The following is an 8,199-nucleotide window of genomic DNA, read 5'->3' as shown; positions in this document are numbered from 1 at the left end:
TTGTATTTTACTACTTTATTAATAAATTACTAATTAATTAATTAAATAATTACTACTTTATTAATAAATTACTAATTAATTAAATAATTACTACTTTATTAATAAAATAAGATCTTGCATCTATCAATATTATCAATGTTGGTTTGCTAAAAGTCAGTTTCTTGCTGAGGCCTACTTAGCTACCATAAATGTTTTATGTTTAATTAATTAATTAATCTATTTTTTTACAGGCAGAGTGGACAGTGAGAGAGAGAGAGAGACAGAGAGAAAGATCTTCCTTTGCCGTTGGTTCACCCTCTAATGCCCACCGCAGCTGGTGCACTGCGCCGATCCGAAGGCAGGAGCCAGGTGCTTCGGCCTCGGCGGCCATTGGAGGGTGAACCAAAGGCAAAGGAAGACCTTTCTCTCTGTCTCTCTCTCTCACTGTCCACTCTGCCTGTAAAAAAAAGGGGAGGGGATCTGATGGCAGGAGCCAGGTACTTATCCTGGTCTCCCATGGGGATGCAGGGCCCAAGCACTTGGGCCATCCTCCACTGCACTCCCTGGCCACAGCAGAGAGCTGGCCTGGAAGAGGGGCAACCGGGACAGAATCCAGTGCCCCGACCGGAACTAGAACCCGGTGTGCCGGCGCCACTAGGTGGAGGATCATAAATGTTTTATTTATTATAAAATCTCATAAGATGTAGTTTCTATAAAAAATTCAAAGTATTATTTCAAAATTTTTCTTCATCTACCTACCTGTTTGTCATTTCCCCCTTTATTTTTGGTGTTTTCTTGGTTCTGGGAGAGTGAGAGTTTTGGTCTGTTTTGTTTTCTACCCCTTCCACAGAGTGGTAGAATATCTGAGAGCTCTCGGTGTATTGCCTAATTAATGAATGAAAGGAAATGCAGGCTTGTCTTCTAATCATACTTCTTATCCGGAAAGCATTTAGTTAGGGCCCTCTGTGATTAGTGTGCACATTTAGAATGGTATTTCTATGTCATTTATTTCATGCCAGTTGCTGATAATTGCACCAGATGCATGGTGTTGTACTTTCCTTTCTTAAGGAATTTCAGGAACAGAAATTCATGAGGCTTATGTTGTGGTGCAATGGGTTACATTGCCACCTGCACACCAGCATCCCATATGGGTGCCAGTTTGATTCCCAGCTGCTTCACTTCCAATCCAGCTCCTGCTAATAGACCTAAGCAGCATGGGCCCTTGCACCACGTGGGAGACCCAGATGAAATTCCTGGCTCCTGGCTTCTGCCTGGCCCAGCACCAGCCATTGTGGCCATTTGGGAAGTGAAACAGTGGATGGAAGATCTCTCTCTCTCTCTCTCTCCTCTGCCTTTCAAATAAATAAAATAAATCTTAAAAAAAATAGAAAAGAAGTTCATGTAGGGCTAAACCTCAAGGGATGTCTAAGAAATGAGCTTTCTCGTTTTTTTTTTTTTTTAAGATTTATTTAATTATTTGCAAGTCAGAGTTATACAGAGAGGGGAGAGGCAGAGAGAGAGAGAGAGAGAGAGAGAGAGAGAGAGAGAGACAGAGAGAGGGAGGTCTTCCATCTGATGGTTTATTCCCCAGCTGGCTGCAACAGCTGGAGCTGTGCCAATCTGAAGCCAGAAGCCAGAAGCCAGGAGCCAGGACCTTCTTCTGGGTCTAGGTCTCCCATGGGGGTGCAGGAGCCCCCAAACCTGGGCCATTTCCCAGGCCATAGCAGAGAGCTGGATAGGAAGTGGAGCAGCCTGGTCTCAAATCGGTGCCCACATGGGATGCCGGCACTTCAGGCCAGGGCATTAACCCACTGTGCCACAGCACCTGCCCCTCGTTTTGCTTTGTTTTGTATTTTTAGTCCTATTTCTCCAGATACATTTCAAATTCATGTGTAAAGTGGCTACATGGCAGTATGCTACATGAAATGTATAAGTGTATGTAGACAATGTCATTCAAAGCTATAAATTTGGGGGTGGTGAGTTTGGGACTTTCTATTTATTTCTCTGTTTTTTTTTCTGCCCAAATAGTCACAAGTGGAGAGTTGGCTTGGCTCCAAGTTATCCTCCCAGTGGTCCGGTGTGTACTGTCCCCCTTCTTCCACTTAGGAGAGTCTGCTAACCAGAGGGTGGGCAGTGTGTACGGCATTGGCTCTTGGCTACAGTGACTGGTCAAGGGACAGAAGGTGACTCAAATGGGCCAATCAGAAAGCTTCTTCAGGACTTTTTATTTTTTTTTAACTTTTATTTAATGAATATAAATTTCCAAAGTACAGCTTATGGATTACAATGGCTCCCCCCCATAATGTCCCTCCCACGCGCAACCCTCCCCTTTCCCACTCCGTCTCCCCTTCCATTCACATCAAGATTCATTTTCAATTCTCTTTATATACAGAAGATCACTTTAGCATACATTAAGTAAAGATTTCAACAGTTTGCTCCCACACAGAAACATAAAGTGAAAAATACTGTTTGAGTACTAGTTATAGCATTAAATCTCAATGTACAGCACACTAAGGACAGAGATCCTACATGAGGAGTAAGTGCACAGTGACTCCTGTTGTTGACTTAACAAATTGACACTCTTGTTTATGGCACCAGTAATCACCCTAGGCTCTTGTCATGAGCTGCCAAGGCTATGGAAGCCCCCTGAGTTCACTGACTCTGATCATATTTAGACAAGGCCATGGTCAAAGTGGAAGTTCTCTCCTCCCTTCAGAGAAAGGTACCTCCTTCTTTGAGGACCCGTTCTTTCCACTGGGATCTCACTCGCGGAGATCTTTTATTTAGGGTTTTTTTTCCCCCCAGAGTGTCTTCAGGACTTTTTAAACCAATAGATTTGGAATGATTTTTTGTGGAAGAACACAAGGCTATCTTTCCTACAGAGGAAGGCCCTGCTTACCTAATAAAGACGAACCACCGCACGGAGGGAAGCTGCCACACAAGATGCTGTCAGTCCATACTCCAGGCCGGCTCCACTTCTGCTACCTGCAGCCTCAAGTGTTCCGTCCTTTCTTTCATTCTGTATTACCATAGGATTTTTCTGTAAACCAGTATTTTCTACGTTCAAGCTGGGTTTCTATTTCTTGCAACCCAAAGCCTCCTAGGTGTTAATGCTTGAGGAAATGCATTAAATTTGAAAAAGGGAAGTCTATATGTTTGTAAGATGGTATGCTTGGAGAAAACTCAACACTTTTGGGATTAGTTTATGTAAAATGCTTGTTTTTTTTTTTTCTAATCCACCACATGCAAATTAGCTGCAGATGCTGTGTTAATGTAGTGTCTTGAAATAAAAAATGTGAATTCAGACTTTGAAACTCAAAGTTGAGTGTTGGTAACCCTCCCTTTGGCAAGGAATATGAGCCATTCTACCACATCTCTCTTTGAGAAACCTTACTCTGTGGAGGTTTATTCAATATGCAATTCTTTGCCAAAGTCTTGAGATCTTAGAACCATTGCTAAGCTTAACCATATCACTGAAAAACAGCCCTTGGAAGTTTTCTCTTTCAAAGAACTTTAATATGCCTGTTTTCAGTTTATTAGCATATTTTTCTTTGAAAATTCAAGTACTTAATGTAAATTCTTCATATTTATTCTCCTTCATTTGATATATACACTTATTTCACCTTTTTAAATGATATATTTAAAATATACTAGAGAGCAGTATAGTGAACATCTGTGTACCTTTCACCTAGCATAAAAATGGTAAATTTACCATCCACTGCCTTCCCTAACTCAGGAAAATTAAGTCCTTATTATCAGTAATAAGTATTTTATTTGCTTGTATGTTTTCAGAATTGTCCCCATGGGTAGATAGTCCCCCAGGATTTCCCTAATTATTTCTTGAAGTATTGGGGGGTTGTTTTCAAACAGTCCTTTGAGCAATCATGTGGAGAACACAGCTTGCTCTGGCTCTGGCTCTAGCTCCTGAAGAGCTGGCTGCTACCAGTAGCCATGGAGGACACCTCAAGGCCGCTAGCACCACAGGGACCCTGTGACACTGACACTCACCACCCTGAAGCTGCCTCTCAAAGCATCTCATAGGCGTGGACGATGTTGATGTTACTCTGTTGTGCCTGTGGATCGGTGGCAGTGTTCTGTGTTCTCTCTGGAAGCAGAAGAATCCTTCACCTCCCAGTGAGATATACTGGATTCCCAGACAGTGTGGATTTGTTTGCCAACACCTCATTGATATTTGATGAAGCAGGCCATGCACCTGTTCATTGCACGGGTTAAGTGACAGACTGATTGACGTACTCAGAACCCTTTCCTGATCTAGGGCTCAGGCACCATCACTGGATAACTACAGGTTCCCAAGCCTCTTTTGTCTGAGAATGGGCAGCTCCTTGGAACTGCTCTGTTTCTCAGACCATTGACCAACTTGCCCCCTCAGTTCTACAGGCCAGCCTAGATCCTAGAGCCAGCATAGTTGACTCTCCTTGGCCTAGTTTCATGAGGAAAGACTCATGTCTAGCATACTTACTTATTGTTGTTTTGTGAACAGCAAAATTTTCATATGTATTTGGGGAAATTGCATAGGAAAAATCGAACATCTCTATAATTAGATACAATGTAGAATTTGCCAGTAATTATTATAAAATATATGTAGTATCATGTAAACATGCTCATTATATATTTTAAGCAGAAAAATCAAGACTCAGAATTATGTGTTTTATGATTACAATTATTACTACTTATACTTACAATTTTTTATAAGTGTTTATTTCACTTGAAAAGGAAGAGTGATGCAGAGACAGAATAACTATTATTACTTGGGGTTACAACTATTGTTACTTAGAATTTTATTTGCAATGGAATACTTGGAGTACATAAAGTCCTGTTAGTGTGGGGTGTACAAATTATATTGCAACAAGAAATTTTATTCTTCTTTTGTAAATTACACAAAGTAACAAATTACTTTACCAAATTGTTACCAAAATTAAGCATTGCTCAATTTTCCTATTCTTTTTTTTAAAAAAACTAGCTTCTTTTTAAAGATTTATTTTATTTATTTGAAAATTACACAAAGAAAGGTAGAGACAGAGGTCTTCCATCCACTGGTTCTTTCCCCAAATGGTCTGGAGCTTCTTTGAGTTTCCCATGCAGGGGCCCAAGCATATGGACCATCTTCTGCTGTTTTCTCAGGTGCACTAGCAGGGAGCTGGATCTGAAATTTAGCAGCCAGAACTGATGCCCATATTGGATGCCAGTGCTGTAAGCCGGGGTTTTAACCCACTGCATCACAGCACTAGCCCCATCTTCCTATTCTTTAAAAACATTATCCAGGGGCCAGCATTGTGGCGTAGTGGGTAAAGCCATCACCTGCAGTGCCGGCATCCCATATGGGCACTGGTTTAAGTCCCAGCTGTTCCACTTCTGATTCAGCTCTCTTCTATGGTCTGGGAAAGCAGTAGAAAATGGCTCAAGTCCTTGGGCCCCTGCACCTGCGTGGGAAGACCTGGAGGAAACGCCTGGCTCCTGGCTTCGGATCAGCACAGCTCTGGCCATTGTGGCCAACTGGGGAGTGAACCAGCAGGTGGAAGACCTCTCTCTCTCTCTCTCTCTCTCTCTCTCTCTCTCTCCTTCTCTCTCTATGTAACTTTGACTTTCAAATAAATAATAAATAAATCTTTAAAAAGAAACCACTATCCACAAGTACTAGTGCTCTAGAAACATTTTTGTCCATCCGATTACTGTAAGAACCTTAAATAAATACATAAATTTTCACCCTTTCTCTTAGGTTTCTCCCCCAATCCCACACATAAAAGCGATTTGTTAGAAAAACTCAGGAAGATTAAAAGGAAATTCATTGACTTAAATACTAAACCCATACTTGTGTAAAATTTGACCCTTTACATTAAGGTTCAAAAGTCTATTACTTAGGCCGGTGCCACGGCTCACTAGACTAATCCTCCGCCTGCGCCACCGGCACACCAGGTTCTAGTCCCGGTCATGGCACTGGTTCTGTCCTGGTTGCCCCTCGTCCAGTCCAGCTCTCTGTTGTGGCCTGGGAGTGCAGTGGAAGATGGCACCTGCATGGGAAACTAGGGGAAGCACCTGGCTCCTGGCTTCGGATCAGCGCGATGCGCCGGCCTCAGCGCGCCACCCGCAGTGGCCATTGAGGGGTGAACCAATGGCAAAAGGAAAACCTTTCTGTCTCTCTCTCTCACTGTCCACTCTGCCTGTCAAAAAAAAAAAAAAAAAAAAGTCTATTACTTAGAGTCATGGCAGAAAAAGAAAATACATATTGAATACAAAGATTTTTGACAATATATTTTTTAAGGTTTTATTTATTTATTTATTTATTTTGAAAGGGAGAGACAGAGAGAGAAAGAGAGCTGATCCATCTGCTGGTTCACTCCCCAGATGGCCTCAACTGCCAGGGCCAAGGCCAAGGCCAAGGGCAGGGAATTCATCTGATTCTCCCACATGGGTAGAAGGGGTCCAGACACTTGGGCCATCTTCTGCTACTTTCTCAAGCCATTGACAGGAAGCTGGATCCAAAGTGGAACAGCCTGGACACGAACACTCCTGAGATATGGGGCAGCTTTACCCGCTGTGCCGCAATGCCGGCCTGCTGAATAGAGTTTAATAAAGGGACTATTTACAAATATATGGGCAGATTAATGAACTGGGAGGATGCATGAAGCACTCAGAACCTATCAACAATGAGAAGTATCACCTACCCCTAGCCTGAAGGAGCAAAGAGGAGGGAATGTTCCTGGAACCCCATGGAGCAACAGTCACGGAAGAGTTGTGGCTATAGATAAAAAGCACAGCTATCGTCACAAGCTGGGGAGAAAGGGTGTATTTCCTGGCCTCTCTGCTCCCTTCTGGCATCCTGCCAGTGCTCTACATTGGCCAAACCCATTCCAATTTGGAGGCCAAGGTGATGCTGTCACTACAAGTCAGCCCCTCTAGGCACAGGGCAGACAGGTGGAGGCAGATTTGGTGGTGCCAATGGAGAATGACCAGCACGCAACCCCTAGCTCTTCCATATCCTAGTGAGGAGTCAGGTCAGTATCTGTTGAGCGACAAGCCTACTGTTTTGAAGCCTCCAAACATTGTAGGTCATCTTTTAGCCAGGCCATCTTTTTCTGAGCAGGCCTGGCCTCTCGACAGCTATGTCCCTGCTGTGGCCGTTTGCAGCGGAATGTCTACGCCATGCATTTGCAACAATGCCCTGAGGATCCTCGTTCTCTGTGTGAAAACCAGGACTGGCCATGCTCTCAGCCTGCAATGCAGCAGCCCCACTGGAGCACCCCTGTGCTGTCTGCCAGGTTACATCGACTGTTTCCTGGCTCCATGCTTCCTTAATTTCTCATTTTGTTGGAGCATGCAAGTAGATTCCTTAGAAAGTCTTCATGGGAAGTTAATTTTCTCGGACATTTTATAGCATAAAATATCCTTACTTTAACCCTTGATGAGTAGCTTGGCTGAGGGTAAACTTTTAGGCTAAGAAACATTTTTTGTCTCAGAATAGTTAAGTCACTGCTTATTTTCTGGCCCTTGTCTTAGTCTCTTAAGTTTTTTCTCAAAATTTATCTCCCTGTTAAGCTCATTGTTATGTTTTCCTAATGATATTATTTTTACTTTGGCCAAATTGTTTAACCTTTATTCTTTCTTATGGCGCCTTTTGTTATTTTAAGGATGACATATAAATTTAGTTATTTATATCTATGTATGCATATTTTAACTGTCTTACAATATATATTAGAGCTGCTGGTTTTAAGAAATGTGATTGTGTTCTCTGAATTATTCTGTTTGTTTCTGTCTTGCTATTTATTTGAAGATTTATTTTTTAAAGATTTATTTTATTTGAAAGAGAGTTGCAGAGAGAGGTAGAGACAGAGAGAGAGGTCTTCCATCCACTGGCTCACTCCCCAGATAGCCGCAACAGCCGGAGCTGTGCCAATCTGAAGCCAGGAATCAAGAGCCTGTTCTGGGTCTCCCACATGGGTACAGGGTCCCAAGCACTTGGACCTTCTTCTACTGCTTTCCCAGGCCATAGCAGAGAGCTGGATCGGAAGTGGAGCAGCCGGGACTAGAACCGGTGCCCATATGGGATGCTGGCGCTTCAGGCCAGGGCATTAACCTGCTGTGCCACAGCACCGGCCCCTTACTATTTATTTTGATTTAGCTCACTTATGTATAATTGCTGATTGTTTTTATTCAAGAATGAGGGCTCAAAAGCAGAATCTATATGAGGGGATATTATTTACC

This window comes from Oryctolagus cuniculus, chromosome 5 (genome assembly GCF_964237555.1).
Source record: "Oryctolagus cuniculus chromosome 5, mOryCun1.1, whole genome shotgun sequence".
Classification (NCBI taxonomy): Eukaryota; Metazoa; Chordata; class Mammalia; order Lagomorpha; family Leporidae; genus Oryctolagus; species Oryctolagus cuniculus.
The sequence above is the reverse complement of the archived record's forward strand: the minus strand, read 5'-3'. Positions refer to the sequence as shown.